At 32.6% G+C, this 17311-nt stretch overlaps 1 long non-coding RNA gene across 1 annotated transcript; it reads left to right on the top strand.

The window, feature by feature from the left end:
• The first annotated feature begins 325 nt into the window (after positions 1 to 325).
• On the top strand, positions 326 to 2323 carry LOC124912156. Its single transcript, XR_007096637.1, has 3 exons — positions 326 to 406; positions 673 to 748; positions 2151 to 2323. It is a non-coding gene; the product is annotated as an uncharacterized LOC124912156 (long non-coding RNA).
• Positions 2324 to 17311: the final 14988 nt, after the last annotated feature.

The raw sequence follows: 17311 nt of genomic DNA, 5'->3' as shown, positions 1-17311 counted from the left end.
ATGAATTCTTATGAGAAGATGAGAAGATTTCTTCTGGTTGTCCAATACTATATCTAGGCATTTAACTAATCTGAATCAAATGAGTATGAATAAACTCTGAATCAGTCATTTTGGTTAATACTGTTCAAATTCTAGTTACCTTTGGAAAATGTATTTTGAAGGAAAAAGTATTTTAGTTCACATTGTATATTCAAAATGGGGTTTCAACAACTCTCACCAATAGCATTATTTCTTTCTTTGATGAAGTGCCTTGTTTAGTGAGAGAAATGGATTCAAGCTACATCGGAATGACGATGCCACACATCTGCGAAGGACTATGCAGCGTCGAACGCATGCCTTCTCAGCTCATCGACATTCTTCTGCACCGTCTCCTCCATCGGCGGATCCTCTATCCTTCACTTCTCGAGTAAGTTCTTCCTTCTTCTTCTACCTTCATTTAGAATTAGTTTTCTATTATTCTTTTTGTAACTAATTTATTTGGTAAGTATATATATATAAGTTTCATCTCCTTCATAAAATAAGTTAAAGTTTTTATATCATTCTTTTCATTACATATTTTTTCTATTAACCTAATATTTAGATAGTATGAGAGTTAGGAGAGAAGGGAGATGAATTTCTACTTCCTCACGATTTTGATCATATTGGTACTAGCTTGATGTCAAATTTCCTCAGCTGTAGTTAGCGGTGAAGATTGCGTGCTAAATGAAGGACCTATTGAAATTGAGCAATGGAATCATGTGATTGTATGGTAAGATCTTGGATTTTTAACTCAAATTGAAATAAATTTATGAGTCCTTCATCTACATCACATCAGTTAGGTAGCTTTGGATTGAGTTTCCTATGCGATATGGAATTTATTTCTCCAAACAAAAAAAATTATAGGATTAGTTGAACTGCCTTTCAATTACCTATATTTGTAGGTGTGATGCATTAAAGTGAACTATGAATAAATTGTCCACTAATAAATTGATTCAATTTTTAATGGGATTGAATGAGATGTATATACATATTAGGAAATAAATTCTGAAATTGGATCTGTGTTCCTTGATGTATATTTGTACATTTGGCGCATAAGGGAACTTTGGATAAATTGATTCAATTTCTGATGGGATTGAATGAGATGTATATACATGTTAGAATACAAATTCTGAAATTGGATACGTGTTGTTTGATTTATATTTGTACATGTGACGCATCAAAAGAAACTTTCGATAAATTGATTCAATTTCTGATGGGATTGAATGAGATGTATATACATTATGAATTTTGAAATTGGATCCATTGCAAGATGTATATTTGTAATGTGAAAAATAAAATGGAACTTTGGATAAATTTTTCATTGATAAATTGATACAATTTTTGATGGGATTGAATGAGTATATATATGTTCGGTGACAAAGTCTGAAATTGGATTTGTTGCCAAATGTATATTTGTACATGTTATGCATCAAAAGGAACTTTGGATAAATTGTCCACTGATAATTTGATTCAATTTTTGATGGGATTGAATGGGATGTATATAATTGTTAGGAAACAAATTCTGAAATTGAATTTGTGTTGACTAATGTATATTTGTACATGTGCATCAAAGAGAACTTTGGATAAATTATCCACTATTAAATTGATTCAATTTTTGATGGGATTGAATGAGATATATATACATGGTGTGAGACAAATTCTGAAATTAGATCTGAGTTGCCTGATGTATATTTGTAAATGTGACGCATCAGAGATAACTTTAGATAAATTGATCAAATTTCTGATAAAATTGAATGAGATTATATACATGTTAGGAGACAACTTCTGAAATTTATTTGTTGCTAGATGTATATTTTTAATGTGACGCATCAAAGAGATCTCTTCACATACGATAAAAGACTTTCGTTTTTTGTTACTTCATTTTTATCTAGATTCGTTTCTTCTGCACTTTACAAGTTTTTCAGGCTGGCTATAATGACTAAAGTTATACCATCAAACTATGAAAACTGTTTTTTATTAATTCATAACTAATATCTTTGAGCCTTTCAATTTTGAAACATCTCTTATTTTGGTTTTCTTAATCTCTTAATTTCCGTTTGTATGACGTCTTTTTGTAATAGTAAGGCAACAAATTAGAGTCTCTGGAGCACTAATCTTCGTAGTGTTTACAGCGCTGTACGTTGCCGATATCGATCTAGGAACTGAGATTCTGGCTTTCGGCGTTCTACCTTGATGCCAATGCATTCAGAAGTTCTTATATTGATTTTTGGTTTTAGATAAATTTCTTTTATTGTAATCCACGATTGATACGATCCAGTTAATATGATCTTGATAGGCAATGTAATTAGAGTCACTGATGCATCTTTCTTGATAGTGTAATCGGTGCTATATGTTGCTGACATTGATTTAGGAATCAAGATTCTGGCATTTCACATTTTTTTCTGTAGCGCCATTGTATTCAGATTTCTGATGTTCCTATATGATTTATGTACTCCCTCATGGGATTACTAGATTTCACCTTAATGGTGATGATTATTAACAATCGAATTGATAATGCCCATCAAGAGTTATATATGAATTCAATGTTTAGTCAATGTTTAGTCTAATGTGTCTTTGAGTTGGCTTCTCAATACTTATGAGAACTTCAAGAGATTTTGTGTGATTGTTTATATTCAGTTTTCTTCTATTTGTCCATTTTGATTAAATATAATTAAATATTATCTAATCATTTAACTAATTTGAATCAAATAAGTATGAATGAAGCTCTGAATTAGTTATTTCGGTTAATACTGTTCAAACATGAATTACCTTTGGAATAAAGGTATTTTAGTACACAGTTGCAAACTCAAAATAGAGTTCCAACAACTCTCAGCAGTAGCATTATTTCTTTGATGAAGTGCCTTGTATAATTTATTTTCTATAACAAATTGAGGTGTAATAATTTCACTTTTGATTTTTTTTTCTTAGATTCGTTTCTTCTGCATTTTGTAAGTTTTTAGATATGCTATGATGTCTAAAGTTATACCATCAAACTAAGAAGAAGACTCAATGTTGTTGAGTTCTTTGATTAATTCATAACTAATATCTCTGAGCCTTTCAATTTTCCAACATCTCTTATTTTCCCGTTTGATGTCTTCTTCTTATAATTCTAAGGCAACAAATTAGAGTCTCTGAAGCACTAATATTTCATAGTGTTTATAGCGCTGTACGTTGCCGATAACGATCTAAGAACTGATATTCTGGTTTTCGGTGTTCTACCTTGATGCCAATGCATTCAAAAGTTCTTATATTGATAAATTTATTATACTGTAGTAATCCACGATTGATTGATTGATCCGATCTGGCATTGTTATTAGAGTCACTGATGCATCTTTCTCTATAGTGTAATCAGTGCTATACTTTGTCCACATTGATTTAGGAATCAAGATTCTGGCTTTCGGCGTTTCTTTTATAACGCCATTGTATTCAGATTTCTGATGTTCCTATATGATTTTAGTGTTCCCTCACGGTATTGCTAGATTTTAGAGATTTCCAATGTATTTGCTGTTTTTATTCTATCTTTTCTAGCACTTAATGTAGATGATCATTAATAATTGATTTGAAGATGCATCATCAGTTAGAATAATTCCCATCAAGAGTTATATACCAATTCAATGTTTAGTCTAATGAGTCTTTCAAATGGCTTCTCCATAGTGTTTTATAATTGTGTGATTATTGTTTATATTCAGATTTTTGTTGTGAATATGCTAAGTTTTCTTCTGGTTGTCCAATACTATCTAGGCATTTAACTAATTTGAATCAAATAAGTAGGAATGAAACTCTGAATCAGTCATTTCGGTTAATACTGTTCAAATTCTAATTACCTTTGGAAAAGGTATTTTAGTTCACATTTGTATATTCAAAATGGGGTTTCAACAACTCTCACCAGTAGCATTATTTCTTTGATGAAGTGCATTGTATAATTTATTTTCTATAACAAATTGAGGTGTAATGATTTCTTCTTTGCTAGTTGGTGTTAATTTACCATACAAGGATGATGAACATGCTCTTTATTTAATTGAAGTATATACCCTGTGCGCATAATGTTGTTAGTAATGTGTAAATAGTTTGTTTAGAATTAGTTTTCTATTATTCTTTTTGTAAATAATTCATTTGGTAAGTGTATGAGAGTTAAAGTTTATATCTTTCTTTTCATTACATATTTTTCTATTAACTTAATATTTAGATGGTATGAGAGTTAGGAGAAAAGGGAGATGAATTTCTACTTCTTCACAATTCTGATCATCTTGGTACTAACTTGATGTCAAATTTCCACAGCTGTAGCTAAGTGGTGAAGATTGCGATTGGTACTAAAATAAGCTATATGAAGTCACTATTGGAATTGAGCAGTGGAATCATGTGATTGTATGGTAAGATCTTGGATTTTTAACTGAATTTTGAAATAAATTTATGAGTCCTTCATCTACACCACATCAGTTAGGTAGCTTTGGATTGATTTTCCTATGCGATATGGAATCCTTTCAATTACCTTGATTTGTACATGTGATGCATTAAAGGGAACTATGAATAAATTATCCATTGATAAATTGATTCATATTTTAATGGAATTGAATGTATACATATTAGGAAACAAATTCTAAAATTGGATATGTGTTCCTTGTTGTATATTTGTACATTTGACGCATCAAAGGGAACTTTGGATAAATTGATTCAATTTTTGATTGGATTGAATGAGATGTATATACATGTTAGGATACAAATTTTGAAATTGGATCTGTGTTGCTTGATGTATATTTGTACATGTGACGCATCAAAGGGAACTTTAGATAAATTGAATCAATTTTTGATGGGGTTGAATGAGATGTATATACATGTTAGGATTCAAATTTTGAAATTGGATCCATTGCAAGATGTATATTTGTAATGTGACACATCAAAGAGAACTCTGGATAAAATTTTCATTGATAAACAGATACAATTTTTGATGGGATTGAATGAGTATATACATGTTAGGTGACAAAGTCTGAAATTGGATCTGTTGCCAAATGTATAGTTTTGTACATGTTATGCATCAAATGGAACTTTGGATAAATTGTCCACTGATAAATTGATTCAATTTTTGATGGGATTGAATGAGATGTATATAAAATTTAATAAACAAATTCTAAAATTGGATTTGTGCTGTCTAATGTATATTTTGTACATGTGACGCATCAAAAAGAATTTGGATAAACTATTCACTATTAAATTGATTCAATTTTTGATGGGATTGAATGTGATGTATATATACGTGGTATAAGACAAATTCTGAAATTAGATCTGAGTTGTCTGATGTATATTTGTATATGTGACGCATCAGAGAGAACTTTGGATAAATTAATCCAATTTCTGATGAAATTGAATGAGATTATATAAATGTTAGGAGACAACTATTGAAATTTGATTTGTTACCAAATGTATATTTTTAATGTGACGCATGAAAGATATTTCTTCACATACAATAGAAGAATTTCGTTTTTTGTTACTTCATTTTTAACTAGATTCGTTTTATCTGCACTTTACAAGTTTTTCAGACAAGCTATGATGACTAAAGTTATACCATCAAACTATGAAGACTGTTTTTTTATTAATTAATAACTAATATCTTTGAGCCTTTCAATTTTGAAACATCTCTTATTTTGATTTTCTTAATCTCTTAATTTTTGTTTGACGTCTTCTTGTAATTGTAAGGCAACAAATTAGAGTCTCTGAAGCACTAAGTTTCGTAGTGTTTACAGCACTGTACGTTGTTGATATCGATCTAAGAACTGAGATTCTGGATTTTGGTGTTCTACCTTGATGCCAATGCATTCAGAAGTTCTTATATTGATTTTTGTTTAGATAAATTTCTTATATTGTAATCCACAATTGATACGATTCGATTGATATGATCTTGATAGGCAATGTAATTAGAGTCACATCTTTCTTGATAGTGTAATCAGTGCTATATGTTGCTGACATTGATTTAGGAATCAAGATTCTTGCATTTAGCGTTTTTTTTCTTTCTGTAGCACCATTGTATTCAGATTTCTGATGTTCCTATATGTGATTTAGGTACTCCCTCATGGTATTACTAGATTTCAGAGATTTCCATTGTATTTGTTGTCTTATATTTTATCTTTTATTTTCCAGCACCTTAATGGTGATGATCATTAACAATCGATGATGCCCATCAAGAGTTATATATCAAGAGTTATATACGAATTCAATGTTTAGTCTAATGTGTCTTTGAAATGGCTTCTACTCCTGAGAACTTGAGAAGATTTTGTGTGATTGTTTATATTCAGATTTCTTCTATTTGTCCATTTTGATTAAATATATTCAAACACTATTTCATCATTTAACTAATTTGAATCAAATTAGTCATTTCGGTTAATACTGTTCAAACATGAATTACCTTTGGAACAAAGGTATTTTAGTACACAATTGCATATTCAAAATAGGGTTTCAACAACTCACAGAAGTGACATTATTTCTTTGATGAAGTGTCTTGTATAATTTATTTTCTATAACAAATTGAGGTGTAATGATTTCACTTTTGTTGGTTAGTGTTATATTTACCATATGAGTGTGCTCTTTATTTAATACTCCATTGCTCATTTGTGTCCAACTTTTAGCAATTTATATGGAACACTATTACGAAAGACTTGAAGTATATACCTTATAATGTGATTATTTTCCTACCGTCTTAATGTTATTAGTAATGTCTAAATAGTTTATTTAGAATTAGTTTTCTATTATTCTTTTTGTAATTAATTGTTGTGCAAGTGTATATAAATAAGTTTCATCCCCTTCATAAAGTAAGTTAAGATTCCTCGATTAACTTAATATTTAGATGGTATCAGTGCCAGGAGAAAAGGAAAAAAAAGCTTGTGAAAATGAGTGATGTACAGAAAGTGATCAACTTTATTGTTCAGGTAATATGTCGTTGGATGTCTATTTTCCAAACCAAAATAATAATTCTGGGATGAGTTGTACTGTGTAGTGACCTATATTTGTAGGTGTGATGAATTAAAGGGAACTTTGGATAAATTGTCCACCGATAATTTGATCCAATTTTCGATAGGATTGAATGTTGTGTGAAAAATTCTATAATTGGATTTGTTGTCATATGTATATTTGTACATGTTACGCATCAAAGGGAACTTTTGATAAATTGTCCACTAATATATTAATTCAATTTCTGATGGGATTTAATGAGATGTATATATAGGTTATGAGATAAATTCTGAAATTGGATCGGTTGCTTGACATCAACAAAGCCTATTACATGTTACTTGTTGACGGAACGATTCCACAATGGTTAATATGATTGAATTTGATAATAGTTTTAGAAATTTGACAATAATGATTAAGGAGACATTCAACAAATTCACTAATTCAGTAAAGAAGGAAAGAATGATAAAGGCAAAATGTTATTGGATGATTCAAATTCTTGGGATTTCTAGATTGGTATGATTTCTCTTACTATGTTGATTTAACATGAGATTGTGAATGCACATAAAGGAAATTAAGTTAACTTTGCTCATTGTCATGGATATGCATGTGTGAATTCATTATTATATGTTTTTTCAATAAACGATTATATGAGATATAATTCATGGATTATAGATAACAAGAGAGCTAGTGGACATGTATGTTGTAATATAAAAATGATAATTTTTTTAAAATTGTGAAACAAATGGGCTTAGTGATAGTCCATCCACAATTGAACTTAACAGATGTTCTATACATACTAGATTTCAAATATTACCTAATATCGGTTTCCAAATTGGTTAAGGATTCTCACTTGTTATTAACCTTCTTCATAAATAAATGTCTATTGTAGGATCTTTAAAAGAAAGACACATTGACGGTTGGAAAATGAGGGAAATTTCTATGTTTTAGGTTATTTTAGTTTCAATAACCAAAAGGATAACTCATGCATCCATGATAGAGTTTATTCTTGTAATAGTTTGAATTCTAATGCAAATGATATTGTTGAAATTTGGAATAAACGTCTTGGTCATCCTTTTGTTGATGTGAATTATTTTTCATTCATTTCAAAATTTCCAACTGAGCATCCAGTTAAAAATATTCAGATGCAAAATCTGTCCAAAAGCTAAACAACATAAGATCAATATTCCATTGAGTCAAAACAAATCTGATTTAGATCAAATTTCAACAAATCTGATTTCTTTTTCCAGTTTATACATTTCGATATTTGAGGGCCTTATTGTGAACCTTGTTTCACAAATATCTCGTTTATGCTTACAATAGTAGATGACTAAAAATAAATCAAAAGACATGTGTATATACTCCAACCACAAGCATTTGCTTCAGGTTGTTCGAGCTTTGATGTTTAATCTAAACTGCCATCTAAATTATGACTATTCTCAATTCTTATGACCACAATTCTTATAAACAGATTGCCCACTGTGATTCTTAAGTGAAAAACACAATTTTACATTTTTTATGGACATGAACTAGATTATTCAAGTTTTTGGTTGCTTATGCTATGTTCAGAATACTCACATACATAAATCTAAATTTGATTCGAGTGCCTCAAAATGATTTTTTTTAGGATATAATGATGGACAAAAAAGATATAAAACATACTATCATGATTCTGGAAAAATAATTATCAGTAGAGATCCTCTCATTTTTTTGGGAAAATGGTTAAACCATTTCATTAAAATCCAAAAGTGGGAGGGTCAAGAATCAATATTAGACAAACCCGGCGTGGACCTTGGTCGGATGACTGAAGTTATTTGTCGCTGACATTCAGTCATGAATCAGGTTAGGACTTGGTTTTCTAGATCAAAAATCAGGCAAGAAAACTCAGTCGCGAAAGGGGTTAGAGTCGTGAAAGGGGTTAGTGGGTGGGTTTTCTCGGTCAAAATAGACAAACAACAAGGAAGCCACCTCAGATTAGAAATCAACCTAGGATCTGTGTGTTTCAGTTGAAAATCATACTAGAAACCTCGGTCATGAAGGGGCTAAAGCTTAGGCTTCCTTAATAAAAAATTAGACAAACAACAAGGAATCCACCTCGATTAGAAATCAAGCTAGGATCTGGGTATTTCAGTCGAAAATCATACTAGAAACCTCAGTCATGAAGGGGAATAGAGCCTAGGCTTCCTTGGTTAGAAACTAGACCAACACTAAGGGAGCACCCATGGTCAGAATACAGGATTGGACTAGGTTCCTTGATGTGAAACTAGGCCGGGCTAGCCTCTTCGATCAAAAATAGGCTAAGAGCTCCTGGGTCCTGGGAGGTTTCTCGATTGGATTGCAGCAATGTTCACCATCAAAACTCAAAATCGAATGTTTTTTTTATTTTATAACCTCAAAAATATCTACAACTGACTGCCAACAACTAAAACAACAAATAAATTAAACTATAAAAAATATAAGAAACCAAGAACAACTGAAAATACGGATGGAGGTTGAAGATGAACTGCATGTTTCTACACTCCCTTGCAAGATTAACATCCTCTTAGAGACGTTTAGAACATAATCAGACCGGTTGGAATGAACTCAAACCGCCTAGAGACCCTTAATCAAAGAGAAAATCAAAAGAGCCAAAATATGGGATTTAAGCGTTTCAGATTAATCCTTCTTGCTTGGTAAGACAACTCACCATGTATGTTTAGAAGTAAGTGTAATATCAATAGTAGAAGAAACTCTTGCAATTAACTTGTATATAAATTTTAGAAATTTTATTTATTAGTATGGGATAATTTTAACAGGCTTTAAAGCTAAGTAAATAATTGATTCATTCATTTCAAATAAGGATCTTAGATTATAATTTTTTTAGATGTATTCAAAGTTGTTAAAATTTATAAAATAAGTTTTTTTTAATAAATACATTGCTTCCGGGTATCAGTCCATTTGGGGCCGGATATTTCGAGCCACCTAGGTACCAGTTTTTACGAGGGAATTCGGGTCGTTCCGGTCTTGGTTATCCAATACCTGAAAACTTGTCTTTCCTAATCCCACCTAGTAGCAGGATTCTTTTATGGATAAAGGGCTAACTATGGAGAATTTTCGACTTCTTCTGCGTCAGCAGTAGTATTCATTTTTGGAATTTATATGGAGCATACATGTGGACATGTTTGAAGAGTTTCACTAGATTAGGAGACTGCTTCTTTGTGATAGTTTATTATTAACATCTATCTATGTAGGAGACATGTTGATTGAGATCTCAATAGTTCTTGGGGTTGCTTTTCTAAAATGGTCATTATGACTCAAGTGTTTTCTATTCAAGACTTTGAGAAACCTAATGATCTGCATAATAATTTAAAATACTATATATAACATGCAAAACTTATGAGCATAATAATAAGTTTTCAATGAGAAGAAACCCATGATCCAAAAAGAATTCAGTTGATTCCTTAAAAGACTTAATACAACAAGCCCCAATGCTCAAAAGTATCATCAAACTAATACTACTTGATAAACCAATCAGTTTCATTTCCAAATCCAAATCTACATTTACTTCTTCTTGGTTTTCATTTTGCTTTGGAGCTTCTTCAGTATGGATTCAAACTCCTCATCAGTAGGTTCTGATTCCACTTTGCTCCCACCACCACCATATTTTGCAAACAAAGAATCAAACTTACCTTTCCTCTCATTCTTTTTATGAGTTATCATAGAATATGAATGTTGGTGAATCTGAAGTACATGGATAATAAATCAATTTCTGAGCATTTGAATGAATTTCAAAATATTTGAATCAGCCGAGTAATATGAAGATAAACTTTGATTATGAGGTGCATGTTGGGAAAAACCCTAACAAAACACAAAAAAAACAATTAAAAGAACACACTAAAAGAATTTGATTATGGAGTTTGGCCAAAATGTTGCCTACGTCTCCGAGCACTAAGGATATCAATTAATAAGGAGAAGAGATACAAATATTTGGTGCAATAAATCAAAGAGGGAAGAGTTTCTTTTACACACTAAGAAATTTCCCCAACTCCCATCATCTTACGATGTGAGATTTATTCTAATTGTGAATATAGTTTCTTTTATATACTAAGAAACTTCTTTCACTCTCATCATCTTCCGATGTGGGATTTTAATTGTGCCAAAAACAACAAATCTCCACCTTGACACAATATTCAAATACTAATCTTCAATATTAAAAATAGTTCTTCAGTGCTTGCAATTGGCGCTCTTCAGCGCCGACTCAAAAGCGGAATATGTTTACCAAATCTAAACAAGGTTATGATTTGGTTTTTCCCATGTCTTTCATCTCCAACTCTTTACCCAATTGAGCATTTAATTTGTCAATTTCATATTGGCTCTTTGATGCTATCAACATATCATCAACGTACAAGAATAAATAAATATAACACTCATCTTGCAGTTTGCGCAAATACACACATGAACTAAATCTGTTTCTTGTGTACTTGTGCTCAATTATAAAATTGTCAAGTCACTTGTACCATTGTCTAGACGATTGCTTCAACATGTACAATGATCTGTTCAACTTGCAAACCCAATTTTCTTTATCAGCAACTTTGAATCCATCTGGTTGATGAATATAGATTTCCTCGTTCAAATGACCGTGTATGTCTACGGTCTTCAAATCTGGTTGAACTAGCTCTAAATTCATCTACGCTACCAAGGCCAACAAAATTCTAATGGAAGAGTGTTTAACAACATGAGAAAGTGCCTCATTATAATCAACTTCTTCCTTCTGAGCGTAGTCTTTAGTTACCAATTTTATCTTGTAGCAAACATCAAATTTTTCGGAAAATCCTTCTTTCTTAGCAAAGATACATTTACCACCAATAGTCTTCTTCCCTTTTCGTATATGCGTCAACTTGCATGTCTCATTATTCTGAAGAAATTGCATCTCATCTTCCATAACACCTCTCTTTTTCTATTTTCAGTACTTCGACTGACATCTGAAAAAGTGGATGAAACATCATCTATGACTAGAAGTGCATAGGCTGTCATGTCAACAAACCGACCTAGTTTTTGAATAACTCGTTTTGGCCTATTCACAACAATTGATTCACGTTGTTCTGAAGGTTCTTGGGTCAGAACCTCTTCCTCATTTAACTCTTCGTCTGTCGTCAGAGAGTCACTTATAGTTGGGCTTATCTTTATCTCCTCAAACTTCACCTGTTGCGGAGTACAATCAATATTGTCTGGTGTTACCTTATTCAACATTGAATAATAATCAAAAGTAACATCTCTACTGATAATGGTTTTCTTTGCATCCAAACACCAGAGTCGATATTTTTTAACTCCAGTAGTAAATCCCATAAAAAGAGTCTTCTTTCCTCGTGGATCCAAATTTGATTCAACTCCATGATAATATACATTAAAACCAAAAATATGTCAAAAAATTATAATCAGTTGCAGGTTTTCCAGACCATACCTCTAATGGAGTTTTGCCACCAAGTGCATATGATGGTAGGCGATTTACCAAATGTTGAGCGTATGACACAACTTCTGCCTAAAATTTCCTGTCTAACCCAACATTAGACAACATACATCGAACTTTCTCCACCAATGTCCTGTTCATACGTTCCGATACTTCATTCTGTTGTGGTGTTTTTCTGATTGTGAAGTGGCAAACTATGTCACACTCTTGGCATAACTTCTGGAATGGATCATTCTTGTATTCTCCACCATTATCAGTCCGGAGAATTTTGATCTTTCTTCCTATCTCGTCTTCAACTTGAGTTTTCCATTTAAAAAAAATCCCAAACACTTCACCTTTATTCTTCATAGTAAACACTCATACTCTTCTAGAAAAATCATCAATAAAAGTAACAAAATAATTTCTACCTCCAAGAAAAGGAGTTTTGATAGGTCCCTAGACATCTAAGTGCACATAATCCAAAATACCCTTGGTGTTATAGATAACAGTGTCAAATTTTACTCGCCTTTGTTTTCTTAGAATACAATGTTCACAAAAATCTAATTTACAAACTTTTGTACCTTTCAATAATCCTTGCTTGACAAGAGTTTGCATAGATTTCTCACCAGCATGCCCCAATCGCATATGCCATAGCTTTGTTGTCTCTAATTCGTTACTGCTCCCGGAAGTTGATACACATGTTGTTCCATTAACTATATTACCTTGATAGTAATACAAATTATTACTTTCTTTATAGTTTTCAACATCACTAATGCTCCAGAGATTACCTTAAGAATTCAATTTTCCAATTTCACCTGTAGGCCTTTTGACTCTAAGGCCCTTAAAGGAAATGAGATTCTTTTTCATATTCGGTGTGTACCAAACATCTCTGATAATTCTGGTGGATCCGTCATCATTTCTCAGCTTGATTGAACCTATCCCTTTTATTTTACATGTATCATCATCTCCTATATAAACAACTTCACAATCCAGCTCCTTAAAGTCAAATAACCACTTTCGAACTGATGTCATATGATAAGTGCAGACTAAGTCCAATATCCATGCATCAACATGTGATGTTGTGTGTGACATCGATAAAAAGTATTCTGAATCTGCATTACCTTTGTTTTCTGCAACATTTGCATCCTCAAAATCTTTTTATTTCTTCTTCAACTTTGGGCAGTTAATCTTCCAATGTCCTTTCTCACGACAGAAAGCACATTCATCTTTGGCAACTCTACTTTCAGATCTTCTTCCTTTCTCTTTTGATTTTCTTTGCTGACGACCCCTAACCATCAATGCTTCCTCTACTGTACCTATTTGTTTTTCCTTTTGTCCCGTTTTCTCAATTCATGACTATATAAAGCAGAACTTACAGCATCAAACGAAACATTTTCCTTCCCATAAAGTAATGTTGTTTCTAAGTGTTCAAATTCATCAGGAAGGGACGATAGCAACATCAAAACAAGATCTTCATCCTTAAACTTAACATCAAGGTATAACGGATCTGCTACTAATTCATTAAACTTAGTAATATGTTCATTCATAATAGTACCTGATTGGTAATCAAACCGGAACAACCGCTTCTTCATAATGAGCTTATTTTGACCACTCTTATTCAGAAATTTGTCCTACAATGCTTGCCACAGTTTCTGTGCAGAAGTTTCATTCTTCATAGCATACTTTTATTCTCTAGACAGACATGATCAAATTGTTTTGCACGCCAACCGATTTATGATACTCCATTCATTTTCTTCTATACCATCTGACTTTCCGACCTCAATAGAAACATCTAGACCCTACTGAAATAGACAATCTAGAACATCACCTTACAACATTCGGAAATGCCCAGTTCTATCAAAGATTTCCACTGCAAACTTCAAATTCAGCATTGGTGTCCTCGTCTAGGATGACGAAGGAGTTGACGCCCCTTTTGAAGACTCCACCATGCCAAGGACAAACCTTCGACTCTGATACCACTTGTTGGGAAAAACCCTGACAGAAACACAAAAGAAGAAAATAATTGAAAGAACACACTAATAGAATTTGATAACGGAGTTCGGTCAAAATGTTGCCTACGTCTCCGAGCACTAAGGATATCAATTAATAAGGAAGAAGAAATACAAATATTGGGTGTAATAAATAAAATAGAGGAGAGTTTCTTTTATACACTAAGAAACTTCCCCAATTCTCATCATCTTCCGATGTGGGATTTATTCTAATTATGAATATAGTTTCTTTTATATACTAAGAAACTTCTTTCACTCCCATCATCTTCCGATTTGGGATTCTAATTGTGTCAAAAATAACAGTACAATCACTTTTAGTCCTTGGATCTTTGCCTACAAGTTGAGAGACACTTATTTTCACTCTCATCAACTCAACACCAAATGGTAAAGTCTACATGACATTTGTCATCGGTTCCTTATTTGATGAGGAGAATCGAAGGGGGATAAACCCTCTAAGTCTGATATGTTTGTGACTGATAGAGGAAGATCAAAGAATAATAGAATTGGTTCGAGTATGGCAAGTCTAGAAGCAAGTCTAAAGCTCCAAATAAGGATGGTGCTTGTCATTACTGTGGCAAATGGGTCATTGGAAAAACGAGTGCTGGAAATTTAAAAATGATAAAGCAAAGGGTACGGTGAAGTCCAGAGAAAAGAAATAACAGAGTGCAGATACATCTGCTTATGATTTAGATGGTGAACTGACATATACTTCTAACTGTCAAGACTCGTGTCTTAGCACATTTTCAAATGAAACAACATCAATTGTTGACACAGGTGCCTCATTCCATATTACTCCAGACAAAGGTTACTTCCAGTCCTACAAAGTTGGTGATTATGGTGAGGTTCGCATTGGTAACAGTGGTGTGTCCAAAATAGTTGGTCTTGGTGATGTTAGAATCGAGACAAACATGGGCTGTTTCTTGACATTGAGAGATGTAAGACATGTCCTCATTTAAGAATGAATTTGATTCCACAGGTAAGCTCGATGATGGAGGCTACCATAATGTTTTCAGTGGTGGAGGATGGACGCTAAGAAATGGTTATTTGGTTGTTGCACGAGGTAAGAAATGATGTCCCTTATATAAGAAAATTTTGGAATTGTCTATGATGCAGCTTATTCTATCATGATGGAGTCATCCTCTGAGTTGTGGCACAAGAGACTAGGTCACATTAATGAAAATGGGATGAATGTTTTGATCAAGATGAATGAGTTTCCGAATCTCAAGGATAATCATCTTGAAAATTGTGAGAATTGTTTGAAGGGTAAGCATATCAGAGTCTCCTTTAGTAAGTTGAAAGTGCAACTAAAAAAGAATGTCCTTGAGGTGGTCCATACTGATGTATGTGGTCCTATGAAGATTAAATTCATAGGTAGTGCTTCTTATTTTGTAATCTTCATAGACGATGCATCTAGAATGTTTGGGCCTATGCTATAAAGTCCAAGGATGAGGTTATAGCAAGGTTCGAGGTCTTTCACAAGCTGGTTGAAAGAGAGACAAACAGAAAACTGATGAGGGTGTAGTCAAATAATGGGGGTGAGTACATAGGCTCATTTGATGATTATTGTAATGAGCATGATATTCAACATGAACAGATTATGCCCAAGATTCCACAATAAAATGGAGTGGAAGAGAGGATGAACAGAATAATGTTGGAACGGATGAAGAGTATGCTGTCCCATGCTAGGTTGGCTAAGCATTTATGGGTTGAAGCCATGAGCACTACATTGTATGTGATCAATCGTTCTCCCTCCAAGGCATTGAATAATAAGTGTACAGAAAAAGTTTGGTCAAGTAAAGATGTTAATTATGAATATTTACGTGTTTTTGGTTGCAGAGTCTTTGTGCATGTTCCAAAAGATGAGAGTCTTAAGTTAGATGTAAAAACCAGGCAATGCATATTTTTGGGTTATTGTGATGAAAAGTGGGGATACAAGTGTTATAACATAGTTGACAAGAATGTTTTAAGAAGCTGAGATGTGGTATTCCTTGAAGATTAGAGTATTGAGAATTTTGAAGATGGTGAAACCTTGATGCATACATACGTGATCTTTCTGGTCTTGATAATATTAAGACTGATTTTGAAGTTTAACAAGAAGATAGAAATCAATAGAATCAACAAACAGAGGTACTTAGGAGGTCTTGTGGGGAGCCTATATACTATAAGGAGGCTTTTAAGGATGCTGATAAGGAAGAATGACTAACTGCAATGGAGGAAGAGATGAAGTCATTGCTGAAAAATGGCACATATGAACATAATCTCTAAAATGCATTTGTACACGTAATTTTTTTCCTAAATTCTCGAGAGACAAATTAGCGACTACTCTAAAAAAGTCAAAATTAATAAAAATCGATACTTTAAGCGAGCACTAATAAAGTATAGTGTCAATACCATTTTCACGTGTAATTAACCAAATATCAAACTAAGAACATAATCTCTAAAATGCATTTGTACACACAAAATAATTTTTTCCCCCTAATTTCTCGAGAAAAAATTAGATGCCTATTCTAAAAAAATTAAAATTAGTCAAAATCAATACTTTTAAGCGAGCTCTAATCGAGCATAGTGTCAATACAATTTCTCACGTGTAACTAAGTACCGAATTAAGAACATAATCTCTAAAATGTGTTTGTACATGCAAAATATTTTTTCCCCCTAATTTCCCGAGAAACAAATTTGGTGCCTACTCCAAAAAAGTAAAATTAGTCAAAATCTATATTTTTAAGTGTGCTCTAATCGCGCCTACCATTTTAATTTTTCATCTTACTCGAGGCTCGAGAAAAATGTGAGTTATGGGGCGACAATTATCGAGTCGAGATACGATTCTCCCGATGAACGATTTTTGGCGTTACAGGAATCTAACTCGAAATTTAAGTGGGTAAAATATAATTTCGGACATAAAAAAAATTAAGAAAGAAACTGA

This window comes from Impatiens glandulifera, chromosome 1, assembly GCF_907164915.1.
Source record: "Impatiens glandulifera chromosome 1, dImpGla2.1, whole genome shotgun sequence".
NCBI classification, from domain to species: Eukaryota; Viridiplantae; Streptophyta; class Magnoliopsida; order Ericales; family Balsaminaceae; genus Impatiens; species Impatiens glandulifera.
This window is presented reverse-complemented; position numbering and strand designations above follow the sequence as displayed.